General features: G+C 46.7%; 6 non-coding genes and 42 pseudogenes across 6 annotated transcripts; all 48 read left to right on the top strand.

Moving 5' to 3' along the window:
• Window positions 1-13: 13 nt before the first annotated feature.
• Window positions 14-132, top strand: LOC148248904 (5S ribosomal RNA; annotated as a pseudogene).
• A 207-nt stretch (window positions 133-339) lies between these two features.
• On the top strand, window positions 340-458 carry LOC148248905 (5S ribosomal RNA; annotated as a pseudogene).
• A 561-nt stretch (window positions 459-1,019) lies between these two features.
• LOC148248906 (5S ribosomal RNA) lies at window positions 1,020-1,138 on the top strand. The gene has a single exon (XR_015815242.1). It is a non-coding gene; the product is annotated as a 5S ribosomal RNA (ribosomal RNA).
• A 558-nt stretch (window positions 1,139-1,696) lies between these two features.
• Window positions 1,697-1,815, top strand: LOC148248907 (5S ribosomal RNA; annotated as a pseudogene).
• Window positions 1,816-2,019: 204 nt separating this feature from the next.
• Window positions 2,020-2,138, top strand: LOC148248908 (5S ribosomal RNA; annotated as a pseudogene).
• Window positions 2,139-2,701: 563 nt separating this feature from the next.
• On the top strand, window positions 2,702-2,819 carry LOC148248909 (5S ribosomal RNA; annotated as a pseudogene).
• A 1,241-nt stretch (window positions 2,820-4,060) lies between these two features.
• Window positions 4,061-4,179, top strand: LOC148248910 (5S ribosomal RNA; annotated as a pseudogene).
• Window positions 4,180-5,063: 884 nt separating this feature from the next.
• On the top strand, window positions 5,064-5,182 carry LOC148248911 (5S ribosomal RNA; annotated as a pseudogene).
• Window positions 5,183-5,391: 209 nt separating this feature from the next.
• LOC148248912 (5S ribosomal RNA) lies at window positions 5,392-5,510 on the top strand (annotated as a pseudogene).
• A 561-nt stretch (window positions 5,511-6,071) lies between these two features.
• LOC148248913 (5S ribosomal RNA) lies at window positions 6,072-6,190 on the top strand (annotated as a pseudogene).
• Window positions 6,191-6,748: 558 nt separating this feature from the next.
• LOC148248914 (5S ribosomal RNA) lies at window positions 6,749-6,867 on the top strand (annotated as a pseudogene).
• Window positions 6,868-7,074: 207 nt separating this feature from the next.
• Window positions 7,075-7,193, top strand: LOC148248915 (5S ribosomal RNA). Its single transcript, XR_015814978.1, has one exon. It is a non-coding gene; the product is annotated as a 5S ribosomal RNA (ribosomal RNA).
• A 560-nt stretch (window positions 7,194-7,753) lies between these two features.
• LOC148248916 (5S ribosomal RNA) lies at window positions 7,754-7,872 on the top strand (annotated as a pseudogene).
• A 209-nt stretch (window positions 7,873-8,081) lies between these two features.
• On the top strand, window positions 8,082-8,200 carry LOC148248917 (5S ribosomal RNA; annotated as a pseudogene).
• Window positions 8,201-8,759: 559 nt separating this feature from the next.
• On the top strand, window positions 8,760-8,878 carry LOC148248918 (5S ribosomal RNA; annotated as a pseudogene).
• Window positions 8,879-9,083: 205 nt separating this feature from the next.
• Window positions 9,084-9,202, top strand: LOC148248919 (5S ribosomal RNA). Its single transcript, XR_015815838.1, has one exon. It is a non-coding gene; the product is annotated as a 5S ribosomal RNA (ribosomal RNA).
• Window positions 9,203-9,763: 561 nt separating this feature from the next.
• LOC148248920 (5S ribosomal RNA) lies at window positions 9,764-9,881 on the top strand (annotated as a pseudogene).
• Window positions 9,882-10,084: 203 nt separating this feature from the next.
• Window positions 10,085-10,203, top strand: LOC148248921 (5S ribosomal RNA; annotated as a pseudogene).
• Window positions 10,204-10,412: 209 nt separating this feature from the next.
• Window positions 10,413-10,531, top strand: LOC148248922 (5S ribosomal RNA; annotated as a pseudogene).
• A 562-nt stretch (window positions 10,532-11,093) lies between these two features.
• Window positions 11,094-11,212, top strand: LOC148248923 (5S ribosomal RNA). Its single transcript, XR_015815277.1, has one exon. It is a non-coding gene; the product is annotated as a 5S ribosomal RNA (ribosomal RNA).
• A 560-nt stretch (window positions 11,213-11,772) lies between these two features.
• Window positions 11,773-11,890, top strand: LOC148248924 (5S ribosomal RNA; annotated as a pseudogene).
• Window positions 11,891-12,095: 205 nt separating this feature from the next.
• On the top strand, window positions 12,096-12,214 carry LOC148248925 (5S ribosomal RNA; annotated as a pseudogene).
• Window positions 12,215-12,420: 206 nt separating this feature from the next.
• On the top strand, window positions 12,421-12,539 carry LOC148248926 (5S ribosomal RNA; annotated as a pseudogene).
• A 562-nt stretch (window positions 12,540-13,101) lies between these two features.
• Window positions 13,102-13,220, top strand: LOC148248927 (5S ribosomal RNA; annotated as a pseudogene).
• Window positions 13,221-13,455: 235 nt separating this feature from the next.
• Window positions 13,456-13,574, top strand: LOC148248928 (5S ribosomal RNA; annotated as a pseudogene).
• A 207-nt stretch (window positions 13,575-13,781) lies between these two features.
• On the top strand, window positions 13,782-13,900 carry LOC148248929 (5S ribosomal RNA; annotated as a pseudogene).
• A 206-nt stretch (window positions 13,901-14,106) lies between these two features.
• Window positions 14,107-14,225, top strand: LOC148248930 (5S ribosomal RNA; annotated as a pseudogene).
• Window positions 14,226-14,786: 561 nt separating this feature from the next.
• LOC148248931 (5S ribosomal RNA) lies at window positions 14,787-14,905 on the top strand (annotated as a pseudogene).
• Window positions 14,906-15,462: 557 nt separating this feature from the next.
• On the top strand, window positions 15,463-15,581 carry LOC148248932 (5S ribosomal RNA; annotated as a pseudogene).
• Window positions 15,582-16,602: 1,021 nt separating this feature from the next.
• On the top strand, window positions 16,603-16,721 carry LOC148248933 (5S ribosomal RNA; annotated as a pseudogene).
• Window positions 16,722-16,926: 205 nt separating this feature from the next.
• On the top strand, window positions 16,927-17,045 carry LOC148248934 (5S ribosomal RNA; annotated as a pseudogene).
• A 560-nt stretch (window positions 17,046-17,605) lies between these two features.
• Window positions 17,606-17,723, top strand: LOC148248935 (5S ribosomal RNA; annotated as a pseudogene).
• Window positions 17,724-17,927: 204 nt separating this feature from the next.
• Window positions 17,928-18,046, top strand: LOC148248936 (5S ribosomal RNA; annotated as a pseudogene).
• Window positions 18,047-18,607: 561 nt separating this feature from the next.
• LOC148248937 (5S ribosomal RNA) lies at window positions 18,608-18,726 on the top strand (annotated as a pseudogene).
• A 563-nt stretch (window positions 18,727-19,289) lies between these two features.
• On the top strand, window positions 19,290-19,408 carry LOC148248938 (5S ribosomal RNA; annotated as a pseudogene).
• A 205-nt stretch (window positions 19,409-19,613) lies between these two features.
• Window positions 19,614-19,732, top strand: LOC148248939 (5S ribosomal RNA; annotated as a pseudogene).
• Window positions 19,733-19,967: 235 nt separating this feature from the next.
• On the top strand, window positions 19,968-20,086 carry LOC148248940 (5S ribosomal RNA; annotated as a pseudogene).
• A 221-nt stretch (window positions 20,087-20,307) lies between these two features.
• On the top strand, window positions 20,308-20,426 carry LOC148248941 (5S ribosomal RNA). Its single transcript, XR_015814609.1, has one exon. It is a non-coding gene; the product is annotated as a 5S ribosomal RNA (ribosomal RNA).
• A 205-nt stretch (window positions 20,427-20,631) lies between these two features.
• Window positions 20,632-20,750, top strand: LOC148248942 (5S ribosomal RNA; annotated as a pseudogene).
• A 483-nt stretch (window positions 20,751-21,233) lies between these two features.
• On the top strand, window positions 21,234-21,352 carry LOC148248943 (5S ribosomal RNA). The gene has a single exon (XR_015815347.1). It is a non-coding gene; the product is annotated as a 5S ribosomal RNA (ribosomal RNA).
• Window positions 21,353-22,266: 914 nt separating this feature from the next.
• LOC148248944 (5S ribosomal RNA) lies at window positions 22,267-22,385 on the top strand (annotated as a pseudogene).
• A 561-nt stretch (window positions 22,386-22,946) lies between these two features.
• On the top strand, window positions 22,947-23,065 carry LOC148248945 (5S ribosomal RNA; annotated as a pseudogene).
• A 557-nt stretch (window positions 23,066-23,622) lies between these two features.
• On the top strand, window positions 23,623-23,741 carry LOC148248946 (5S ribosomal RNA; annotated as a pseudogene).
• A 559-nt stretch (window positions 23,742-24,300) lies between these two features.
• LOC148248947 (5S ribosomal RNA) lies at window positions 24,301-24,419 on the top strand (annotated as a pseudogene).
• Window positions 24,420-24,624: 205 nt separating this feature from the next.
• On the top strand, window positions 24,625-24,743 carry LOC148248948 (5S ribosomal RNA; annotated as a pseudogene).
• A 235-nt stretch (window positions 24,744-24,978) lies between these two features.
• LOC148248949 (5S ribosomal RNA) lies at window positions 24,979-25,097 on the top strand (annotated as a pseudogene).
• Window positions 25,098-25,318: 221 nt separating this feature from the next.
• On the top strand, window positions 25,319-25,437 carry LOC148248950 (5S ribosomal RNA; annotated as a pseudogene).
• A 563-nt stretch (window positions 25,438-26,000) lies between these two features.
• On the top strand, window positions 26,001-26,119 carry LOC148248951 (5S ribosomal RNA; annotated as a pseudogene).
• The last annotated feature ends 39 nt before the right edge of the window (window positions 26,120-26,158 follow it).

Genomic DNA, 26,158 nt, shown 5'->3' on the forward strand with positions numbered 1-26,158 from the left:
CACGAAATTAAACAGGTGCAGTCACACCAGCACAAATGCACCGGATCCCATCAGAACTCCGCAGTTAAGTGTGCTCTAGCGAAAGTAGTACAATGATGGGTTACCTCCTGGGAAGTTCTCGTGTTGCACTCATTTTTTTTTTCAGATGTGCCCTTCGACGTTACGCGCGACTTTAATTATATTCCGCAGATTTATTCGAAAATGTGAGTCACTGCGCCGTGGCATTTTACTTGATATTTATACGAGAACGAGAGGTGCAGTGCACATGCACAATGAAACAAATGACGGGAAGGGGAAGAAAGGAGAAGGAGTGTACGTATTTGCAGCGCGAAATTAAATAGGTGCCATCATACCAGTACTAATGCACCGTATCCCATCAGAACTTAGCAGTTAAGTGTGCTTGGGCGGGAGTAGTACTCGGATTGGTGACCTCCTGGGAAGTCCTCGTGTTGCACCCATTTTTTTTCAGATGGATCATTCGACGTTACGCGCGAATGCAATTATAAACCGCTGGTTCATTCGCAAAGGTGAGTCATGATGCCAGGGCATTTTGCTTGATATTAGAACAAGAAGGAGAGATGCAGAGTGCACGCACAAGGAAACAAATAATGGGAGATGGGATGGAGGGAGAAAGAGTGTATGTATTTGCAGCGCAGAATGAAACATGAGCAATCATACCAGCACCAATGCAACGGATTCTATCAGAACTCCGCAAGTTAAGGGTTCTTGGGCGAGAGTAGCACTAGGATGGGTGACCTCATGCGAAGTCCTTATATTTCACCTATTTTCTTAGGAAGTCCTCGTCTTGCACCCATTTTTTTGCAGATAATTCTTTCGACGTTACACGCGACTTGAATTATGGTCCTCAGGTTTATTCGCAAATGTGAGTCACGGCATCGTAGCATTTTACTTGATATTAGAACGAGCACGGGAGGTGCAGTGCGCACGCACAAGGAAACAAATGACGGGAGGGGGAAGAAAGGAGAAGGAATTTATGTATTTGCAGCGCAAAATTAAATGGGTGCGATCATACCAGCACTAATGCACCGGATCCCATCAGAACTACGCAGTTAAGTGTGCTTGGGCGAGAGTAGTACTCGGATGGGTGACCTCCTGGGAAGTCCTCGTGTCGCACCAATTTTTTTCAGATGGGTCGTTCGACGTTACGCGAGACTGGAACTAAGGTCCGCTGGTTTATACGCAAATGTGAGTCAAGAAGCAGGGGCATTTTAACCGATATTAGAAGGAGAAGAAGAGGTGCAGTGTGAACGCACAAGGAAACAATTGATGGGAGGGGGAGGGAAGGAGAAGGAGTGTATGTATTTTCAGCACGAAATGAAACAGGTGCGATCATACCAGCACTAATGCAACGGATTCTATCAGAACTCCGTAGGTAAGGGTGCTTTGGCGAGAGTAGTACTAGCATGGGTTACCTCCTGCGAAGTCCTTATATTTCACCCATTTTCTTAGGAAGTCCTCGTGTTCCACCCATTTTTTTGCAGATGATTCTTTCGACGATACGCGCGACTTGAATTATGGCCCTCAGGTTTATTCGCAAATGTGAGTTACGGCACCGTAGCATTTTAATTGATATTAGAACGAGCACGGGAGGTGCAGTGCGCACGCACAAGGAAACAAATGACGGGAGGGGTAAGAAAGGAGAAGGAGTTTATGTATTTGCAGCGCGGAATTAAACGGGTGCAATCATACCAGCACTAATGCACTGGATCCCATCAGAACTCTGCAGTTAAGTGTGCTTGGGCGAGAGTAGTACTCGGATTGGTGATCACCTGGGAAGTCCTCGTGTCGCACAAATTTTGTTTCAGACGGGTCGTTCGACGTTACGCGCGACTGGAACTATGGTCCGCTGGTTTATACGCAAATGTGAGTCAAGAATCAGGGGCATTTTAATCGATATTAGAACGAGAAGGAAAGGTGCAGTGTGAACGCACAAGGAAACAAATGATGGGAGGGGGGGAGGGAAGAAGGAGTGTATTTATTTTCAGATGGAAATTAAACAAGTGTGGTCACACCAGCATAAATGCACCGGATCCCATCAGAACTCCGCAGTTAAGTGTGCTTTGGCGAAAGTAGTACAATGATGGGTTACCTCCTGGGAAGTTTTCGTGTTGCACCCATTTTCTTTTTTTCAGATGTGCCGTTCGACGTTACGCGCGACTTGAATTATAGTCCGCAGAATTATTCGCAAATGTTTGTCACGGTGCCGTGGCATTTTACTTGATATTTGAAAGAGAACGAGAGGTGCAGTGCGCACGCACAAGGAAACAAATGACGGGAGGGGGAAGAAAGGAGAAGGAGTGTATGTATTTGCAGCGCGAAATGAAACAGGTGCGATTATACCAGCACTAATGCAACGGATTCTATCAGAACTCTGTAGGTAAGGGTGCTTGGGCGAGAGTAGTACTAGCATGGGTTACCTCCTGCGAAGTCCTTATATTTCACCCATTTTCTTGTGAAGTCCTCGTGTTGTACCCATTTTTTTGCAGATGATTCTTTCGACGTTACGCGCGATTTGAATTATGGTCCTCAGGTTTATTCGCAGATGTGAGTCACGGCACTGTAGTATTTTACTTGATATTAGAACGAGAACGGGAGGTGCAGTGCGCATGCACAAGGATACAAATGACGGGAGGGGGAAGAAAGGGGAATGAGTTTATGTATTTGTAGCGCAAAATTAAACAGGTGTGATCATACCAGCACTAATACACTGGATCCCATCAGAACTCCGTAGTGAAGTGTGCTTGGGCGAGATTAGTACTCGAATGGGTGACCTCCTTGAAGTCCTCGTGTCGCACTAATTTTTTTTTTCAGACGGGTCGTTCGACGTTACGCGCGACTGGAACTAGGGTCCACTGGTTTATACGCAAATGTGAGTCAAGAAGCAGGGGCATTTTAATCGATATTAGAACGAGAAGGAGAGATGCAGAGTGCACGCACAAGGAAACAAATGACGGGAGGGGGGATGGAGGGAGAAAAAGTGTATGTATTAGCAGCGCAGAATGAAACATGAGCAATCATACCAGCACCAATGCAACGGATTCTATCAGAACTCCGCAAGTTAAGGGTGCTTGGGCGAGAGTAGCACTAGGATGGGTGACCTCATGCGAAGTCCTTATATTTCACCCATTTTCTTAGGAAGTCCTCGTGTTCCACCCATTTTTTTGCAGATGATTCTTTCGACGATACGCGCGACTTGAATTATGGTCCTCAGGTTTATTCGCAAATATAAGTCACGGCACCGTAGCATTTTACTTTATATTAGAAGGAGCACGGGAGGTGCAGTGCGTACGCACAAGGAAACAAATGACGGGAGGGGGAAGAAAGGAGAAGGAATTTATGTATTTGCAGCGCGGAATTAAACGGGTGCGATCATACCAGCACTAATGCATCTGATCCCGTCAGAACTCCGCAGTTAAGTGTGCTTTGACGAGAGTAGTACTCGGATTGATGAGCTCCTGGGAAGTCCTCGTGTCGCACCAATTTTTTTTCAGACGGGTCGTTCGACGTTACGCGCGACTGGAACTAGGGTCTGCTGGTTTATACGCAAATGTGAGTCAAGAAGCAGGGGCATTTTAATCGATATTAGAACGAGAAGGAGAGGTGCAGTGTGAACGCACAAGGAAACAATTGATGGGAGGGGGAAGGAAGGAGAAGGAGTGTATGTATTTTCAGCAAGAAATGAAACAGGTGCGATCATACCAGCACTAATGCAACGGATTCTATCAGAACTCCGTAGGTAAGGGTGCTTGGGCGAGAGTAGTACTAGCATGGGTTACCTCCTGCGAAGTCCTTATATTTTACCCATTTTCTTGTAAAGTCCTCGTGTTGCACCCATTTTTTTGCAGATGATTCTTTCGACGTTACGCGCGACTTGAATTATGGTCCTCAAGTTTATTCGCAAATGTGAGTCACGGCGCCGTGGCATTTTACTTGATATTAGAACGAGAACGGGAGGTGCAGTGCGCACGTACAAGGAAACAAATGACGGGAGGGGGAAGAAAGGGGAATGAGTTTATGTATTTGTAGCGCAAAATTAAACAGGTGTGATCATACCAGCACTAATGCACCGGATCCCATCAGAACTCTGCAGTTAAGTGTGCTTGGGCGAGAGTTGTGCCCGGATGGGTGACCTCCTGGGAATTCCTCGTGTCGCACTAATTTTTTTTTCAGACGGGTCGTTCGACGTTACGCGCGACTGGAACTAGGGTCCACTGGTTTATACGCAAATGTGAGTCAAGAAGCAGGGGCATTTTTATCGATATTAGAACGAGAAGGAGAGATACAGAGTGCACGCACAAGGAAACAAATGACGGGAGGGGGGATGGAAGGAGAAAGAGTGTATGTATTTGCAGTGCAGAATGAAACATGAGGGATCATACTAGCACTAATGCAACGGATTCTATCAGAACTCCGCAGTTAAGGGTGCTTGGGCGAGAAAAGTACTCGGATGGGAGACCTCCTGCGATGTCCTTATATTTCACCTATTTTCTTGGGAGGTCCTCGTGTTGCACCCATCTTTTTGCAGATGAATCTTTCGACGTTACGCGCGACTTGATTTATGGTCCGCAGGTTTATTCGCAAATGTGAGTCACAGCGTCGTGGCATTTTACTTGATATTAGAACGAGTACGGGAGGTGCAATGCGCACGCACAAGGAAACAAATGACGGGAGGAGGAACAAAAGAGAAGGAGTGTATGTATTTGAAGCGCAAAATTAAACAAGTGGCATCATACCAGCACTAATGCACTGGATCCCATCAAAACTCTGCAGTTAAGTGTGCTTGGGCGAGAGTAGTACTCGAATGGGTGAACTCTTGGGAAGTCCTCGTATCGCAACAATTTTTTTTCAGATGGGTCGTTCGACGTTACGCGTGACTAGAACTATGGTCTGCTGGTTTATACGCAAATGTGAGTCAAGAATCAAGGGCATTTTAATCAATATTAGAACGAGAAGGAGAGGTGCAGTGTGAACGCACAAGGAAACAAATGATGGGAGGGGGGGAGGGAAGAAGGAGTGTATGTATTTTCAGCACAAAATTAAACAGGTGCGGTCACACCAGCACAAATGCACCGGATCTCATCAGAACTCCGCAGTTAAGTGTGCTTTGGAGAAAGTAGTACAATGATGGGTTACCTCCTGGGAAGTTCTCGTGTTGTACCCATTTTCTTTTTTTCAGATGTGCCGTTCGACGTTACGCGCGACTTGAATTATTGTCCTCAGGTTTATTCGCAAATGTGAGTCACGGCGCCGTGGTATTTTACTTGATAGTAGAACGAGAACGGGAGGTGCAGTGCGCACGCAAAAGGAAACAAATGACGGGAGGGGAAAGAAAGGGGAATGAGTTTATGTATTTGCAGTGCGAAATTAAACAGGTGCGATCATACCAGCACTAATGCACCAGATCCCATCAGAACTTCGCAGTGAACTGTGCTTGGGCGAGATTAGTACTCGGATGGGTGACCTCCTGGGAAGTCTTCGTGTCGCACCAATTTTTTTTCAGACGGGTCGTTCGACGTTACGCGCGACTGGAACTGGGGTCCGCTGGTTTATACGCAATTGTGAGTCAAGAAGAAGGGGCATTTTAATCGATATTAGAACGAGAATGAGAGATGCAGAGTGTACGCACAAGGAAACAAATGACGGAAGGGGGGATGGAGGGATAAAAAGTGTATGTATTTGCAGCGCATAATGAAACATGAGCGATCATACCAGCACCAATGCAACGGATTCTATCAGAACTCCGCAAGTTAAGGGTGCTTGGGCGAGAGTAGCACTAGGATGGGTGACCTCCTGCGAAGTCCTTATATTTCACCAATTTTCTTAGGAAGTCCTCGTGTTGCACCCATTTTTTTGCAGATGATTCTTTCGACGATACGCGCGACTTGAATTATTGTCCTCAGGTTTATTCGCAAATGTGAGTCACGGCACCGTAGCATTTTACTTGATATTAGAACGAGCACAGGAGGTGCAGTGCGCACGCACAAGGAAACAAATGACGGGAGGGGGAAGAAAGGAGAAGGAGTTTATGTATTTGCAGCGTGGAATTAAATGGGTGCGATCATACCAGCACTAATGCACCGGATCCCATCAGAACTTCGCAGTGAAGTGTGCTTGGGCGAGAAAAGTACTCGAATGGGTGACCTCCTGCGAAGTCCTTATATTTCAGCTATTTTCTTGGGAGGTCCTCGTGGTGCACCCATCTTTTTGCAGATGAATCTTTCGACGTTACGCGCGACTTTATTTATGGTCCGCAGGTTTATTCGCAAATGTGAGTCACAGCGTCGTGGCATTTTACTTGATATTAGAACGAGTACGGGAGGTGCAATGCACACGCACAAGGAAACAAATGACGGGAGGAGGAAGAAAAGAGAAGGAGTGTATGTATTTGAAGCGCAAAATTAAACAAGTGGCATCATACCAGCACTAATGCACTGGATCCCATCAGAACTCTGCACTTAAGTGTGCTTGGGCGAGAGTAGTACTCGAATGGGTGAACTCTTGGGAAGTCCTCGTATCGCAACAATTTTTTTTCAGATGGGTCGTTCGACGTTACGCGTGACTAGAACTATGGTCCGCTGGTTTATACGCAAATGTGATTCAAGAATCAAGGGCATTTTAATCGATATTAGAACGAGAAGGAGAGGTGCAGTGTGAACGCACAAGGAAACAAATGATGGGAGGGGGGGAGGGAAGATGGAGTGTATGTATTTTCAGCACAAAATTAAACAGGTGCGGTCACACCAGCACAAATGCACCGAATCCCATCAGAACTCCGCAGTTAAGTGTGCTTTGGAGAAAGTAGTACAATGATGGGTTACCTCCTGGGAAGTTCTCGTGTTGTACCCATTTTCTTTTTTCCAGATGTGCCGTTCGACGTTACGCGCGACTTGAATTATTGTCCTCAGGTTTATTCGCAAATGTGAGTCACGGCCCGTGGTATTTTACTTGATAGTAGAACGAGAACGGGAGGTGCAGTGCGCACGCAAAAGGAAACAAATGACGGGAGGGGGAAGAAAGGGGAATGGTTTATGTATTTGCAGTGCGAAATTAAACAGGTGCGATCATACCAGCACTAATGCACCGGATCCCATCAGAACTTCGCAGTGAAGTGTGCTTGGGCGAGATTAGTACTCGGATGGGTGACCTCCTGGGAAGTCCTCGTGTCGCACCAATTTTTTTTCAGACGGGTCATTCGACGTTACGCGCGACTGGAACTGGGGTCCGCTGGTTTATACGCAATTGTGAGTCAAGAAGAAGGGGCATTTTAATCGATATTAGAACGAGAATGAGAGATGCAGAGTGTACGCACAAGGAAACAAATGACGGAAGGGGGGATGGAGGGAGAAAAAGTGTATGTATTTGCAGCGCATAATGAAACATGAGCGATCATACCAGCACCAATGCAATGGATTCTATCAGAACTCCGCAAGTTAAGGGTGCTTGGGTGAGAGTAGCACTAGGATGGGTGACCTCCTGCGAAGTCCTTATATTTCACCCATTTTCTCAGGAAGTCCTCGTGTTGCACCCATTTTTTTGCAGATGATTCTTTCGATGATACGAGCGACTTGAATTATGGTCCTCAGGTTTATTCGCAAATGTGAGTCACGGCACCGTAGCATTTTACTTGATATTAGAACGAGAAGGAGAGGTGCAGTGCGCACGCACAAGGAAACAAATGATGGGAGGGGCGGAGGGAAGAAGGAGTGTATGTATTTTCAGCACGAAATTAAACAGGTGCGGTCACACCAGCACAAATGCACCGGATCCCATCAGAACTCCGCAGTTAAGTGTGCTTTGGCGAAAGTAGTACAATGATGGGTTACCTCCTTGGAAGTTCTCGTGTTGCACCCATTTTCTTTTTTTCAGATGTGCCGTTCGACCTTACGCGCGACCTTAATTATGGTCCGTAGATTTATTCGCAAATGTGAGTCACGGCGCCGTGGCATTTTACTTGATATTTGAGCGAGAACGAGAGGTGTAGTGCGCACGCACAAGGAAACAAATGACGGGAGGGGGAATAAAGGAGAAGGAGTTTATGTATTTGCAGCGCGAAATTAAACAGGTTCGATCATACCAGCACTAATGCACCGGATCCCATCAGAACTCCGCAGTTAAGTGTGCTTGGGCGAGAGCAGTACTCGGATGGGTGACATCCTGAGAAGTCCTCGTGTCGCACTAATTTTTTTCCAGACGGGTCGTTCGACGTTACGCGCGACTAGAACTAGGGTCCGCTGGTTTATACGCAAATGTGAGTCAAGAAGCAGGGGCATTTTAATCGATATTAAAACGAGAATGAGAGATGCAGAGTGCACGCACAAGGAAACAATTGATGGGAGGGGGAGGGAAGGAGAAGGAGTGCATGTATTTTCAGCACGAAATGAAACAGGTGCGATCATACCAGCACTAATGCAACGGATTCTATCAGAACTCCGTAGGTAAGGGTGCTTGGGCGAGAGTAATACTAGCATGGGTTACCTCCTGCGAAGTCTTTGTATTTAACCCATTTTCTTCTGAAGTCCTCGTGTTGCACCCATTTTTTTGTAGATAATTCTTTCGACGTTACGCGCGACTTGAATTATGGTCCTCAGGTTTATTCGCAAATGTGAGTCACGGCGCTGTAGCATTTCACTTGATATTAGAACGAGAACGGGAGGTGCAGTGCGCACGCACAAGGAAATAAATAACGGGTGGGGGAAGAAAGGGGAATGAGTTTATGTATTTGCAGCGCGAGATTAAACAGGTGCGATCATACTAGCACTAATGCACCGGATCCCATCAGAACTCCGCAGTTATGTGTGCTCGAGCGAGATTAGTACTCGGATGGGTGACCTCCTGGGAAGTCCTCGTGTCGCACCAATTATTTTTCAGACGGGTCGTTCGACGTTACGCGCGTCTGGAACTAGGGTCCGCTAGTTTATTCGCAAATGTGAGTCAAGAAGCAGGGGCATTTTAATCGATATTAGAACGAGAATGAGAGGTGAAGTGTGAACGCACATGGAAACAAATGACGGGCAGGAGAAGAAAGGAGAAGGAGTGTATGTATTTGCAGCGCGAAATTAAACAGGTGCGATCATACCAGCACTAAAGCTCCGGATCCCATCAGAACTCCGTAGTTAAGTGTGCTTGGGCGAGAGTAGTACTCGGATGGGTGACCACTTGCGAAGCCCTCGTGTTGCACCTATTTTTTTTTGGATGGGTTGTTCGACGTTAAGCGCGAATGGAATTATAAACCGCTGGTTCATTTGCAAAGGTGAGTCACGGTGCCGGGGCATATTACTTGATATTAGAATGAGAAAGAGAGATGCAGAGTGCACGCACAGGGAAACAAATGACAGGAGGGGGGATGGAAGAAGAAAGAGTGTATGTATTTGCAGTGCTGAATGAAACATGAGGGATCATACCAACACTAATGCAACGGATTCTATCAGAACTCCGCAGTTAAGGGTGCTTGGGCGTGAAAAGTACTCGGATGGGTGACCTCCTGCGAAGTCCTTATATTTCACCCATTTTCTTGGGAGGTCCTCGTGTTGCACCCATCTTTTTGCAGATGATTCTTTCGACGTTACGCGTGACTTGATTTATGGTCCACAGGTTTATTCGCAAATGTGAGTCACGGCGCCGCGACATTTTACTTGATATTAGAACGAGTACGGGAGGTGCAGTGTGCACGCACAAGGAAACAAATGACGGGAGGTGGAATAAAAGAGAAGGACTGTATGTATTTGAAGCGCAAAATTAAACAAGTGGCAACATACCAGCACTAATGCACTGGATCCCATCAGAACTCTGCAGTTAAGTGTGCTTGGGCAAGAGTAGTACTCGGATGGGTGACCTCTTGGGAAGTTCTCGTATCGCAACAATTTTTTTGCAGATGGGTCGTTCGACATTACACGCGACTGGAACTATGGTCCGCTGGTTTATACGCAAATGTGAGTCAAGAATCAGGGGCATTTTAATCGATATTAGAACGAGAAGGAGAGGTGCAGTGTGAACGCACAAGGAAACAAATGATGGGAGGGGGGAGGGAAGAAGGAGTGTATGTATTTTCAGCACGAAATTAAACAGGTGTGGTCACACTAGCACAAATGCACCGCATCCCATCAGAACTCCGCAGTTAAGTGTGCTTTGGCGAAAGTAGTGCAATGATGGGTTACCTCATGGGAAGTTCTTGTGTTGCACCCATTTTCTTTTTTTCAAATTTGTCGTTCGACGTTACGCGCGACTTTAATTATGGTCCGCAGATTTATTCGCAAATGTGAGTCACGGCGCCGTAGCATTTTACTTGATATTTGAATGAGAACGAGAGGTGCAGTGCGCACGCACAAGGAAACAAATGACGGGAAGGGGAAGAAAGGATAAGGAGTTTACGTATTTGCAGCGCGAAATTAAACAGGTGCGATCATACCAGCACTAATGCACCGGATCCCATCAGAACTCCGCAGTTAAGTGTGCTTGGGCGAGAGTAGTACTCGGATTAGAGACCTTGTGGGAAGTCCTCGTGTCGCACTAATTTTTTTTTCAGACGGGTCGTTCGACGTTACGCGCGACTGGGACTAGGGTCCACTGGTTTATACGCAAATGTGAGTCAAGAAGCAGGGGCATTTTAGTCGATATTAGAACGAGAAAAAGAGATGCAGAGTGCACGCACAAGGAAACAAATGACGGGAGGGGGGGTGGAGGGAGAAAAAGTGTATGTATTTGCAGCGCAGAATGAAACATGAGCAATCATACCAGCATCAATGCAATGGATTCTATCAGAACTCTGCAAGTTAAGGGTGCTTGGGCGAGAGTAGCACTAGGATGGGTGACCTCCTGCGAAGTCCTTATATTTCACCCATTTTCTTAGGAAGTCCTCGTGTTGCACCCATTTTTTTGCAGATGATTCTTTCGACGATACGCGCGACTTGAATTATGGTCCTCAGTTTTATTCGCAAATGTGAGTTACGGCACCGTAGCATTTTACTTGATAATAGAACGAGCACGGGAGGTGCAGTGCGCACGCACAAGGAAATAAATGACGGGAGGGGCAAGAGAGGAGAAGGAGTTTATGTATTTGCAGCGCGAAATTAAATGGGTGTGATCATGCCAGCACTAATGCACCGGATCCCATCAGAACTCCGCAGTTAAGTGTGCTTGGGCGAGAGTAGTACCCGGATGGGTGACCTCCTGAGAAGTCCTCGTGTCGCACCATTTTTTTTTCAGACAGGTCGTTTGATGTTACGCTTGACTGGAACTAGGGTCTGCTGGTTTATACTCAAATGTGAGTCAAAAAATAAGGGCATTTTAATCGATATTAGAACGAGAAGGGGAGGTGCAGTGTGAACGCACAAGGAATCAATTGATGGGAGGGGGAGGGAAGGAGAAGGAGTGTATGTATTTTCAGCACGAAATTAAACAGGTGCGATCATACCAACACTAATGCAACGGATTCTATCAGAACTCCGTAGGTAAGGGTACTTGAGCGAGAGTAGTACTAGCATGGGTTATCTCCTGCGAAGTCCTTATATTTCACCAATTTTCTTGTGAAGTCCTCGTGTCGCACCAATTTTTTTTTTCAGACGGGTCGTTCGACGTTACGCGCGTCTGGAACTAGGGTCCGCTGGTTTATACGCAAATGTGAGTTAAGAAGCAGGGGCATTTAATCGATATTAGAACGAGAATGAGAGGTGAAGTGTGAACGCACAAGAAAATAAATGACGGGAGGGGGAAGAAAGGTGAAGGAGTGTATGTATTTGCAGCGCGAAATTAAACAGGTGGGATCATACCAGAACTAAAGCCCCGGATCCCATCAGAACTCCGCAGTTAAGTGTGCTTGGCGAGATTAGTACTCGGATGGTTGACCTCCTGGGAAGTCCTCGTGTCGCACCAATTTTTTTTCAGACGGGTTGTTCGACGTTACGCGCGTCAGGAATTAGGGTCCGCTAGTTTATACGCAAATATGAGTCAAGAAGCAGGGGCATTTCAATCGATATTAGAACGAGAATGAGAGGTGAAGTGTGAACGCACAAGGAAACAAATGACGGGAGGGGGAAGAAAAGAGAAGGAGTGTATGTATATGCAGCGCGAAATTAAACAGGTGCGATTATACCAACACTAAAGCTTCGGATCCCATCAGAACTCCGCAGTTAAGTGTGCTTTGGCGAGAGTAGTACTCGGATGGGTGACCACCTGGGAAGCCCTCGTGTTGCTCCTATTTTTTTTCGGATGGGTTGTTCGACGTTACGCGCGAATGGAATTATAAACCGCTGGTTCATTTGCAAAGGTGAGTCACGGTGCCGGGGCATATTACTTGATATTAGAACGAGAAAGAGAGATGCAGAGTGCATGCACAAGGAAACAAATGACGGGAGGCGGGATGGAAGGAGAAAGAGTTTATGTATTTGCAGCGCAAAATTAAACGGGTGCGATCATACCAGCACTAATGCACCGGATCCCATCAGAACTCCGCAGTTAAGTGTGCTTGGGCGAGAGTAGTACTCAGATGGGTGACCTCCTGGGAAGTCCTCGTGTAGTACTAATATTTTTTTCAGACGGGTCGTTCGACGTTACGCGCGACTGGAACTAGGGTCCATTGGTTTATACGCAAATGTGAGTCAAGAAGCATGGGCATTTTAATTGATATTAGAACGAGAAAGAGAGATGCAGAGTGCACGCACAAGGAAACAAATGACGGGAGGGGGGATGGAGGGAGAAAAAGTGTATGTATTTGCAACCCAGAATGAAACATGAGCAATCATACCAGCACCAATGCAACGGATTCTATCAGAACTCCGCATTTAAGGGTGCTTGGGCGAGAAAAAGTACTCGGATGGGTGACCTCCTGCGAAGTCCTTATATTTCACCCATTTTCTTGGGTGGTCCTCGTGTTGCACCCAATGTTTTACAGATGATTCTTTCGACGTTACACGCGACTTGAATTATGGTCCTCAGGTTTATTCGCAAATGTGAGTCACGGCGCTGTACCATTTTACTTGATATAAGAACGAGAACGGGAGGTGCAGTGCGCACGCACAAGGAAACAAATTACGGGAGGGGGAAGAAAGGAGAAGGAGTTTATGTATTTGCACCGCAAAATGAAACAGGTGCGATCATACCAGCACCAATGCAACGGATTCTATCAGAACTCCGCAGGTAAGGGTGCTTGGGCGAGAGTAGTACTAGCATGGGTTACCTCCTGCGAAGTCCTTATATTTCACCCATTTTCTTGTGAAGTCCTCGTGTTGCACCCATTTTTTTGCAGATGATTCTTTCGATGTTACGCGCGACTTGAATTATGGTCCTCAGGTTTATTCGCAAATGTGAGTCACGGCACTGTTGCATTTTACTTGATATTAGAACGAGAACGGGAGGTGCAGTGCGCCCGCACAAGGAAACAAATGACGGGAGGGGGGAGAAAGGGGAATGAGTTTATGTATTTGCAGCGCAAAATTAAACAGGTGCGATCATACCAGCACTAATGTACCGGATCCCATCAGAACTCCGTAGTTAAGTGTGGTTTGGCGAGAGTAGTACTCGGATTGTTGACCTCCTGGGAAGTCCTCGTGTCGCACTAATTTTTTTTCTCAGACGGGTCATTCGACGTTACGCGCGACTGGAACTAGGGTCCACTGGTTTATACGCAAATGTGAGTCAAGAAGCAGGGGCATTTTAATCGATATTAGAACGAGAATGAGAGGTGAAGTGTGAATGCACAAGGAAACAAATGACGGGAGGGGGAAGAAAGGAGAAGGAGTGTATGTATTTGCAGCGCGAAATTAAACATGTGCGAACATACCAGCACTAAAGCTCCGGATCCCATCAGAACTCTGCAGTTAAGTGTGCTTGGGCGAGAGTAGTTCTCGGATGGATGACCACTTGGGAAGTCCTCGTGTTGCACCCATTTTTTTTTTTCAGATGTGCCGTTCGACGTTACGCGCGACTTTAATTATGGTCCGCAGATTTATTCGCAAATGTGAGTCACGGCGCCGTGGCATTTTACTTGATATTTAAACGAGAACGAGAGGTGCAGTGCGCACGCACAAGGAAACAAATGACGGGAGGGGGAAGAAAGGAGAACGAGTTTATGTATTTGCAGCGCAAAATAAGAGGTGCGATCATACCAGTACTAATGCATTGGATTCCATCAGAACTCTGTAGTTAAGTGTGCTTGGGCGAGAGTAGTACTCGGATGGGTGACTTCTTGGGAAGTCCTCGTGTCGCACCAATTTTTTTTCAGACGGGTCGTTCGACGTTACGCGCGACTGGAACTAGGGTCCACTGGTTTATACGCAAATTTGAGTCAAGAAGCAGGGGCATTTTAATCTATATTAGAACGAGAATGAGAGATGCAGAGTGCACGCAAAAGGAAACAAATGACGGGAGGGGGGATGGAGGGAGAAAAAGTGTATGTATTTGCAGCGTAGAATGAAACATGAGCAATTATACCAGCACCAATGCAACTGATTCTATCAGAACTCCGCAAGTTAAGGGTGCTTGGGCGAGAGTAGCTCTAGGATGGGTGACCTCCTGCGAAGTCTTTATATTTCACCCATTTTCTTAGGAAGTCCTCGTGTTGTGCCCATTTTTTTGCAGATGATTCGTTCGACGATACGCGCGACTTGAATTATGGTCCTCAGGTTTATTCGGAAATGTGAGTCACGGCACCGTAGCATTTTACTTGATATTAGAACGAGAACGGGAGGTGCAGTGCGCACGCACAAGGAAACAAATGACGGGAGCGGGAAGAAAGGAGAAGGAGTTTATGTATTTGTAGCACAGAATTAAACGGTTGCGATTATACCAGCACTAATGCACCGGATCCCATCAGAACTCCGCAGTTAAGTGTGCTTGGGCGAGAGTAGTACTCGAATGGGTGACCTCCTGGGAAGTCCTCGTGTCGCACGAATTTTTTTTCAGATGGGTCGTTCGACGTTACGCGCGACTGGAACTGGGGTCCGCTTGTTTATACGCAAATGTGAGTCAAGAAGCAGGGGCATTTTAATCGATATTAGAACGAGAAGGAGAGGTGCAGTGTGAACGCACAAGGAAACAATTGATGGGAGGGGGAGGGAAGGAGGAGTGTATGTATTTTCAGCACGAAATGGAACAGGTGCGATCATACCAGCACTAATGCAACGGATTCTATCAGAACACCGTAGGTAAGGGTGCTTGGGCGAGAGTAGTACTAGCATGGGTTACCTCCTGCGAAGTCCTTATATTTCACCCATTTTCTTGTGAAGTCCTCGTGTTGCACCCATTTTTTTGCAGATGATTCTTTCGACGTTACGCGCGACTTGAATTATGGTCCTCAGGTTTATTCGCAAATGTGAGTCACGGCGCCGTAGCATTTTACTTGATATTAGAACGAGAACGGGAGGTGCAGTGCGCACGCACAAGGAAACAAATGACGGGAGGGGGAAGAAAGGGGAATGAGTTTTTTAGTTTTGCAGCGCGAAATTAAACAGGTGCGATCATATCAACACTAATGCACCGGATCCCATCAGAACTCCGCAGTGAAGTGTGCTTGGGCGAGATTAGTACTCGGATGGGTGACCTCCTGGGAAGTCCTCGTGTCGCACAAATTTTTTTTCAGACGGATCGTTTGACGTTACGCGCGTCTGGAACTAGGGTCCGCTGGTTTATACGCAAATGTGAGTCAAGAAGCAGGGGCATTTTAATCGATATTAGAACGAGAATGAGAGGTGAAGTGTGAACGCACAAGGAAACAAATGACGGGAGGGGGGGAGGGAAGAAAGAGTGTATGTATTTGCAGTGTAGAATGAAACATGAGGGATCATACCAGTACTAATGCAACGGATTCTATTAGAACTCCGCAATTAAGGGCGCTTGGGCGAGAAAAGTACTCGGATGGGTGACCTCCTGCGAAGTCCTTATATTTCACCCATTTTCTTGGGAGGTCCTCGCGTTGCACCCATCTTTTTGCAGATGATTCTTTCGACTTTACGCGCGACTTGATTTATGGTCCGCAGGTTTATTCGCAAATGTGAGTCACGGCGCCGTGGCATTTTACTTGATATTAGAAAGAGTACGGGAGGTGCAGTGCGCACGCACAAGAAAACAAATGACAAGAGGAGGAAGAAAAGAGAAGGAGTGTATGTATTTGAAGCGCAAAATTAAACAAGTGGCATCATACCAGCACTAATGCACTGGATCCCATCAGAACTCTGCTCTTAAGTGTGCTTGGGCGAGAGTAGTACTCGGATGGGTGACCTCTTGGGAAGTCCTCGTATCGAAATAATTTTTTTTTCAGATGGGCCGTTCGACGTTACGCGCGACTTGAACTATGGTCCGCTGGTTTATACGCAAATGTGGGTCAAGAATCAGGGGCATTTTAATCGATATTAGAACGAGAAGGAGAGGTGCAGTGTAAACGCACAAGGAAACAAATGATGGGGGGGGGGGGGAGGGAAGAAGGAGTGTATGTATTTTCAGCACGAAATTAAACAGGTGCGGTCACACCAGCACAAATGCTCCGGATCCCATCAGAACTCCGCAGTTAAGTGTGCTTTGGCGAAAGTAGTACAATGATGGGAGGGGGAAGAAAGGAGAAGGAGTTTATGTATTTGCAGCGTGAAATTAAACAGGTGCGATCATACCAGCATTAATGCAACCGATCCCATCATAACTCCGCAGTTAAGTGTGCTTGGGCGAGAGTAGTACTCGGATGGGTGACCACTTGGGAAGTCCTCGTGTTGCACCTATTTTTTTGCAGATGATTCTTTCGATGTTACGCGCGACTTGAATTTTGGTCCTCAGGTTTATTCGCAAATGTGAGTCACGGCGTCGTAACATTTTACTTGATATTAAAACGAGCACGGGAGGTGCAGTGCGCACGCACAAGGAAACAAATGACGGGAGGGGAAAGAAAGGAGAAGGAGTTTATGTATTTGCAGCGCGAAATTAAACGGGTGCGATCATACCAGCACTAATGCAACGGATCCCATCATAACTCTGCAGTTAAGTGTGCTTGGGCGAGAGTAGTACTCGGATGGGTGACCTCCTGGGAAGTTCTCGTGTCGCACAAATTTTTTTTCAAACGGGTCGTTCGACGTTACGCGCAACTGGAACTATGGTCCACTTGTTTATACGCAAATGTGAGTCAAGAAGCAGGGGCATATTAATCGATATTAGAATGAGAAAAAGAGGTGCAGTGTGAACGCACAAGGAATCAAATGATGGGAGGGGGGAGGGAAGGAGAAGGAGTGTATGTATTTTCAGCACGAAATGAAACAGGTGCGATCATACCAGCACTAATGCAACAGATTCTATCAGAACTCCGTAGGTAAGGGTGCTTGGGCGGGAGGAGTACTAGCATGGGTTACCTCCTGCGAAGTCCTTATATTTCACCCATTTTCTTGTGAAGTCCTCGTGTCGCACCAATTTTTTTTCAGACGGGTCGTTCGATGTTACGCTCGTCTGGAACTAGGGTCCGCTGGTTTATACGCAAATATGAGTCAAGAAGCAGGGGCATTTTAATCGATATTAGAACGAGAATGAGAGGTGAAGTGTGAACGCATAAGGAAACAAATGACGGAAGGGGGATGAAAGGAGAAGGAGTGTATGTATTTGCAGAGCGAAACTAAACAGGTGCGATCATAGCAGCACTAAAGCCCCGGATGCCATCAGAATTCCGCAGTTAAGTGTGCTTGGCGAGATTAGTACTCGGATGGTTGACCTCCTGGGAACTCCTCGTGTCGCACCAATTTTTTTTCAGACGGGTCGTTCGACGTTACCGCGTCTGGAACTAGGGTCCACTGGTTTATACGCAAATGTGAGTCAAGAAGCAGGGGCATTTTAATCGATATTAGAACGAGAATGAGAGGTGAAGTGTGAACGCACAAGGAAACAAATGACGGGAGGGGGAAGAAAGGAGAAGGAGTGCATGTATTTGCAGCGCGAAATTAAACAGGTACGATCAGACCAGCACTAAAGCTACGGATCCCATTAGAACTCCACAGTTAACTATGCTTGGGCGAGAGTAGTACTCGGATGGGTGTCCACCTGGGAAGCCCTCGTGTTGCACTTATTTTTTTTTCGGATGGGTTGTTCGACGTTACGCGCGAATGGAATTATAAACCGCTGGTTCATTTGCAAAGGTGAGTCACTGTGCCGGGGCATATTACTTGATATTAGAACGAGAAAGAGAGATACAGAGTGCACGCACAAGGAAACAAATGACGGGAGGGGGGATGGGAGGAGAAAGAGTGTATGTATTTGCAGTGCAGAATGAAACATGAGGGATCATACCAGCACTAATGTAACGGATTCTATCAGAACTCCGCAGTTAAGGGTGCTTGGGCGAGAAAAGTACTCAGATGGGTGACCTCCTGCGAAGTCCTTATATTTCACCCATTTTCTTGGGAGGTCCTCGTGTTGCACCCATCTTTTTGCAAATGATTCTTTCGACGTTACGCGCGACATGATTTATGGTCCGCAGGTTTATTCGTAAATGTGAGTCACGGCGCCGTGGCATTTTACTTGATATTAGAACGAGAACGGGAGGTGCAGTGCGCACGCACAAGGAAACAAATGACGGGAGGGGGAAGAAAGGAAAATGAGTTTATGTATTTGCAGCGCAAAATTAAACAGGTGCGATCATTTCAGCACTAATGCACCGGATCCAATCAGAACTCCGCAGTTAAGTGTGCTTGGGCGAGATTAGTACTCGGATGGGTGACCTCTTGGGAAGTTCTCGTGTCGCACTAATCTTTTTTTTCAGACGGGTCGTTCGACGTTACGCGCGACTGGAACTAGGGTCCACTGGTTTATACGCAAATGTGAGTCAAGAAGCAGGGGCATTTTAATCGATATTAGAACGAGAAAAAGAGATGCAGAGTGCACGCACAAGGAAACAAATGACGGGAGGGGGGATGGAGGGAGAAAAAGTGTATGTATTTGCAGCGCAGAATGAAACATGAGCAATCATACCAGCACCAATGCAACGGATTCTATCAGAACTCCGCAAGTTAAGGGTGCTTGGGCGAGAGTAGCACTAGGATGGGTGACCTCCTGCGAAGTCCTTATATTTCACCCTTTTTCTTAGGAAGTCCTCGTGTTGCACACATTTTTTTACAGATGATTCTTTCGACGATACGCGCGACTTGAATTATGGTCCTCAGGTTTATTCGCAAATGTGAGTCACGGCACCGTAGCATTTTACTTGATATTAGAACGAGCACGGGAGGTGCAGTGCGCACGCACAAGGAAACAAATGACGGGAGGGAAAAGAAAAGAGAAGGAGTTTATGTATTTGCAGCGCTAAATTAAACGGGTGCGATCATATCAGCACTAACGCACTTGATCCCATCAGAACTCCGCAGTTAAGTGTGCTTGGGCGAGAGTAGTACTCGGATGGGTGACCTCCTAGGAAGTTCTCGTGTCGCAACAATTTTTTTTCAGACGGGTCGTTCGACGTTACGCGCGACTGGAACTAGGGTCCGCTGGTTTATACTCAAATGTGAGTTAAGATGCAGGGGCATTTTAATCGATATTAGAACGAGAATGAGAGGTGCAGTGTGAACGCACAAGGAAACAATTGACGGGAGGGGGAATAAAGGAGAAGGAGTGTATGTATTTGCAGCGCGAAATTAAACAGGTGTGATCATACCAGCACTAAAGCCCCGGATCCCATCAGAACTCCACAGTTAAGTGTGCTTGGGCGAGAGTAGTACTCGGATGGGTTACCTACTGCGAAGTCCATATATTTCACCCATTTTCTTGGGAGGTCCTCGTGTTGCACCCATCTTTTTGCAGATGATTCTTTCGACGTTACTCGCGACTTGATTTATGGTTCGCAGGTTTATTCGTAAATGTGAGTCACGGCGCCGTGGCATTTTACTTGATATTAGAACGAGTATGGGAGGTGCAGTGCGCACGCACAAGGAAACAAATGACGGGGGGTGGAAGAAAAGAGAAGGAGTGTATCTATTTGAAGCGCAAAATTAATCAAGTGGCATCATACCAGCACTAATGCACTGGATCCCATCAGAACTCTGCAGTTAAGTGTGCTTGGTCGAGAGTAGTACTCGGATGGGTGACCTCCTAGGAAGTCCTTGTGTCGCACTAATTTTTTTTTTCAGACGGGTCGTTCGACGTTACGCGCGACTTGATACGCGTAACTTGAATTTTGGTCCTCAGGTTTATTCACAAATGTGCGTCTCGGCACCGTACCATTTTACTTGATATTAGAACGAGCACGGGAGGTGCAATGCGCATGCACAAGGAAACAAATGACGGGAGGGGGAAGAAAGGAGAAGGAGTTTATATATTTGCAGCGCGAAATTAAAAGGGTGTGATCATACCAGCACTAATGCACCGGATCCCATCAGAACTCCGGAGTTAAGTGTGCTTGGGCGAGAGTAGTACTCGGATGGGTGACCTCCTAGGAAGTTCTCGTGTCGCACCAATTTTTTTTCAGACGGGTCGTTCGACGTTACGCGCGACTGGAACTAGGGTCCGCTGCTTTATACGCAAATGTGAGTCAAGAAGCAGGGGCATTTTAATCGATATTAGAACGAGAAGGAGAGGTGCAGTGTGAACGCACAAGGAAACAATTGATGGGAGGGGGAGGGAAGGAGAAGGAGTGCATGTATTTTCAGCACGAAATGAAACAGGTGCGATTATACCAGCACTAAAGCTTCGGATCCCATCAGAACTCCGCAGTTAAGTGTGCTTTGGCGAGAGTAGTACTCGGATGGGTGACCACCTGGGAAGCCCTCGTGTTGCTCCTATTTTTTTTCGGATGGGTTGTTCGACGTTACGCGCGAATGGAATTATAAACCGCTAGTTCATTTGCAAAGGTGAGTCACGGTGCCGGGGCATATTACTTGATATTAGAACGAGAAAGAGAGATGCAGAGTGCACGCACAAGGAAACAAATGACGGGAGGGGGGATGGAAGGAGAAAGAGTTTATGTATTTGCAGCGCAAAATTAAACGGGTGCGATCATACCAGCACTAATGCACCGGATTCCATCAGAACTCCGCAGTTAAGTGTGCTTGGGCGAGAGTAGTACTCGGATGGGTTGTTCGACGTTACGCGCGAATGGAATTATAAACCGCTGGTTCATTTGCAAAGGTTAGTCACGGTGCCGGGGCATATTACTTGATATTAGAACGAGAAAGAGAGATGCAGAGTGCACGCACAAGGAAACAAATGACGGGAGGGGGGATGGAAGGAGAAAGAGTTTATGTATTTGCAGCGCAAAATTAAACGGGTGCGATCATACCAGCACTAATGCACCGGATCCCATCAGAACTCCGCAGTTAAGTGTGCTTGGGCGAGAGTAGTACTCGGATGGGTGACCTCCTGGGAAGTCCTCGTGTAGCACTAATATTTTTTTCAGACGGGTCGTTCGACGTTACGCGCGACTGGAACTAGGGTCCATTTGTTTATACGCAAATGTGAGTCAAGAAGCAGGGGCATTTTAATTGATATTAGAACGAGAAAGAGAGATGCAGAGTGCACGCACAAGGAAACAAATGACGGGAGGGGGGATGGAGGGAGAAAAAGTGTATGTATTTGCAACCCAGAATGAAACATGAGCAATCATACCAGCACCAATGCAACGGATTCTATCAGAACTCCGCATTTAAGGGTGCTTGGGCGAGAAAAAGTACTCGGATGGGTGACCTCCTGCGAAGTCCTTATATTTCACCCATTTTCTTGAGTGGTCCTCGTGTTGCACCCAATGTTTTGCAGATGATTCTTTCGACGTTACACGCGACTTGAATTATGGTCCTCAGGTTTATTCGCAAATGTGAGTCACGGCGCTGTACCATTTTACTTGATATTAGAACGAGAACGGGAGGTGCAGTGCGCACGCACAAGGAAACAAATTACGGGAGGGGGAAGAAAGGAGAAGGAGTTTATGTATTTGCACCGCGAAATGAAACAGGTGCGATCATACCAGAACCAATGCAACGGATTCTATCAGAACTCCGCAGGTAAGGGTGCTTGGGGGAGAGTAGTACTAGCATGGGTTACCTCCTGCGAAGTCCTTATATTTCACCCATTTTCTTGTGAAGTCCTCGTGTTGCACCCATTTTTTTGCAGATGATTCTTTCGATGTTACGCGCGACTTGAATTATGGTCCTCAGGTTTATTCGCAAATGTGAGTCACGGCACTGTTGCATTTTACTTGATATTAGAACGAGAACGAGAGGTGCAGTGCGCACGCACAAGGAAACAAATGACGGGAGGGGGAAGAAAGGAGAACGAGTTTATGTATTTGCAGCGCAAAATAAGAGGTGCGATCATACCAGCACTAATGCATTGGATTCCATCAGAACACTGTAGTTAAGTGTGCTTGGGTGAGAGTAGTACTCGGATGGGTGACTTCTTGGGAAGTCCTCGTGTCGCACCAATTTTTTTTCAGACGGGTCGTTCGACGTTACGCGCGACTGGAACTAGGGTCCACTGGTTTATACGCAAATTTGAGTCAAGAAGCAGGGGCATTTTAATCTATATTAGAACGAGAATGAGAGATGCAGAGTGCACGCAAAAGGAAACAAATGACGGGCGGGGGGATGGAGGGAGAAAAAGTGTATGTATTTGCAGCGTAGAATGAAACATGAGCAATTATACCAGCACCAATGCAACTGATTCTATCAGAACTCCGCAAGTTAAGGGTGCTTGGGCGAGAGTAGCTCTAGGATGGGTGACCTCTTGCGAAGTCCTTATATTTCACCCATTTTCTTAGGAAGTCCTCGTGTTGCGCCCATTTTTTTGCAGATGATTCTTTCGACGATACGCGCGACTTGAATTATGGTCCTCAGGTTTATTCGAAAATGTGAGTCACGGCACCGTAGCATTTTACTTGATATTAGAACGAGAACGGGAGGTGCAGTGCGCACGCACAAGGAAACAAATGACGGGAGCGGGAAGAAAGGAGAAGGAGTTTATGTATTTGCAGCACAGAATTAAACGGTTGCGATTATACCAGCACTAATGCACCGGATCCCATCAGAACTCCGCAGTTAAGTGTGCTTGGGCGAGAGTAGTACTCGAATGGGTGACCTCCTTGGAAGTCCTCGTGTCGCACCAATTTTTTTTCAGATGGGTCGTTCGACGTTACGCGCGACTGGAACTGGGGTCCGCTTGTTTATACGCAAATGTGAGTCAAGAAGCAGGGGCATTTTAATCGATATTAGAACGAGAAGGAGAGGTGCAGTGTGAACGCACAAGGAAACAATTGATGAGAGGGGGAGGGAAGGAGGAGTGTATGTATTTTCAGCACGAAATGGAATAGGTGCGATCATACCAGCACTAATGCAACGGATTCTATCAGAACACCGTAGGTAAGGGTGCTTGGGCGAGAGTAGTACTAGCATGGGTTACCTCCTGCGAAGTCCTTATATTTCACCCATTTTCTTGTGAAGTCCTCGTGTTGCACCCATTTTTTTGCAGATGATTCTTTCGACGTTACGCGCGACTTGAATTATGGTCCTCAGGTTTATTCGCAAATGTGAGTCACAGCGCCGTAGCATTTTACTTGATATTAGAACGAGAACGGGAGGTGCAGTGCGCACGCACAAGGAAACAAATGACGGGAGGGGGAAGAAAGGGGAATGAGTTTTTTAGTTTTGCAGCGCGAAATTAAACAGGTGCGATCATATCAACACTAATGCACCGGATCCCATCAGAACTCCGCAGTGAAGTGTGCTTGGGCGAGATTAGTACTCGGATGGGTGACCTCCTGAGAAGTCCTCGTGTCGCACCAATTTTTTTTCAGACGGATCGTTTGACGTTACGCGCGTCTAGAACTAGGGTCCGCTGGTTTATACGCAAATGTGAGTCAAGAAGCAGGGGCATTTTAATCGATATTAGAACGAGAATGAGAGGTGAAGTGTGAACGCACAAGGAAACAAATGACGGGAGGGGGGGAGGGAAGAAGGAGTGTATGTATTTGCAGCGCAGAATGAAACATGAGCAATCATACCAGCACCAATGCAACGGATTCTATCAGAACTCCGCAAGTTAAGGGTGCTTGGGCGAGAGTAGCACTAGGATGGGTGACCTCCTGCGAAGTCCTTATATTTCACCCTTTTTCTTAGGAAGTCCTCGTGTTGCACACATTTTTTTACAGATGATTCTTTCGACGATACGCGCGACTTGAATTATGGTCCTCAGGTTTATTCGCAAATGTGAGTCACGGCACCGTAGCATTTTACTTGATATTAGAACGAGCACGGGAGGTGCAGTGCGCACGCACAAGGAAACAAATGACGGGAGGGAAAAGAAAGGAGAAGGAGTTTATGTATTTGCAGCGCTAAATTAAACGGGTGCGATCATATCAGCACTAATGCACTTGATCCCATCAGAACTCCGCAGTTAAGTGTGCTTGGGCGAGAGTAGTACTCGGATGGGTGACCTCCTGGGAAGTTCTCGTGTCGCAACAATTTTTTTTCAGACGGGTCGTTCGACGTTACGCGCGACTGGAACTAGGGTCCGCTGGTTTATACTCAAATGTGAGTTAAGATGCAGGGGCATTTTAATCGATATTAGAACGAGAATGAGAGGTGCAGTGTGAACGCACAAGGAAACAATTGACGGGAGGGGGAATAAAGGAGAAGGAGTGTATGTATTTGCAGCGCGAAATTAAACAGGTGCGATCATACCAGCACTAAAGCCCCGGATCCCATCAGAACTCCGCAGTTAAGTGTGCTTGGGCGAGAGTAGTACTCGGATGGGTTACCTACTGCGAAGTCCATATATTTCACCCATTTTCTTGGGAGGTCCTCGTGTTGCACCCATCTTTTTGCAAATGATTCTTTCGACGTTACTCGCGACTTGATTTATGGTTCGCAGGTTTATTCGTAAATGTGAGTCACGGCGCCGTGGCATTTTACTTGATATTAGAACGAGTATGGGAGGTGCAGTGCGCACGCACAAGGAAACAAATGACGGGGGGTGGAAGAAAAGAGAAGGAGTGTATCTATTTGAAGCGCAAAATTAATCAAGTGGCATCATACCAGCACTAATGCACTGGATCCCATCAGAACTCTGCAGTTAAGTGTGCTTGGTCGAGAGTAGTACTCGGATGGGTGACCTCCTAGGAAGTCCTTGTGTCGCACTAATTTTTTTTTTCAGACGGGTCGTTCGACGTTACGCGCGACTTGATACGCGTAACTTGAATTTTGGTCCTCAGGTTTATTCACAAATGTGCGTCTCGGCACCGTACCATTTTACTTGATATTAGAACGAGCACGGGAGGTGCAATGCGCATGCACAAGGAAACAAATGACGGGAGGGGGAAGAAAGGAGAAGGAGTTTATATATTTGCAGCGCGAAATTAAAAGGGTGTGATCATACCAGCACTAATGCACCGGATCCCTTCAGAACTCCGGAGTTAAGTGTTCTTGGGCGAGAGTAGTACTCGGATGGGTGACCTCCTAGGAAGTTCTCGTGTCGCACCAATTTTTTTTCAGACGGGTCGTTCGACGTTACGCGCGACTGGAACTAGGGTCCGCTGCTTTATACGCAAATGTGAGTCAAGAAGCAGGGGCATTTTAATCGATATTAGAACGAGAAGGAGAGGTGCAGTGTGAACGCACAAGGAAACAATTGATGGGAGGGGGAGGGAAGGAGAAGGAGTGTATGTATTTTCAGCACGAAATGAAACAGGTGCGATCATATCAGCACTAATGGAACGGATTCTATCAGAACTCCGTAGGAAAGGGTGCTTGGGCGAGAGTAGTACTTGCATGGGTTTCCTCCTGCGAAGTCCTTATATTTCACCCATTTTCTTGTGAAGTTCTCGTGTTGCACCCATTTTCTTTTCTTTAGATGTGTCGTTCGACGTTACGCGCGACTTTAATTATGGTTCGCAGATTTATTCGCAAATGTGAGTCACGGCTCCGTGGCATTTTACTTGATATTTAAACGAGAACGAGTAGTGCAGTGCGCACGCACAAGGAAACAAATGACTTGAGGGGGAAGAAAGGAGAAGGAGTTTATGTATTTGCAGCGCGGAATTAAACAGGTGCGATCATACCAGCACTAATGCACCGGATCCCATCAAAACTCCGCAGTTAAGTGTGCTTGGGCGAGATTAGTACTCGGATTGGTGACCTCCTGGAAAGTCCTCGTGTCGCACTAATTTCTTTTCAGACGGGTCGTTCGACGTTACGCGCGACTG

The sequence above is a fragment of the Carica papaya genome, chromosome 8 (genome assembly GCF_054855325.1).
Source record: "Carica papaya isolate Zhongbai chromosome 8, ASM5485532v1, whole genome shotgun sequence".
Taxonomy (NCBI): domain Eukaryota; kingdom Viridiplantae; phylum Streptophyta; class Magnoliopsida; order Brassicales; family Caricaceae; genus Carica; species Carica papaya.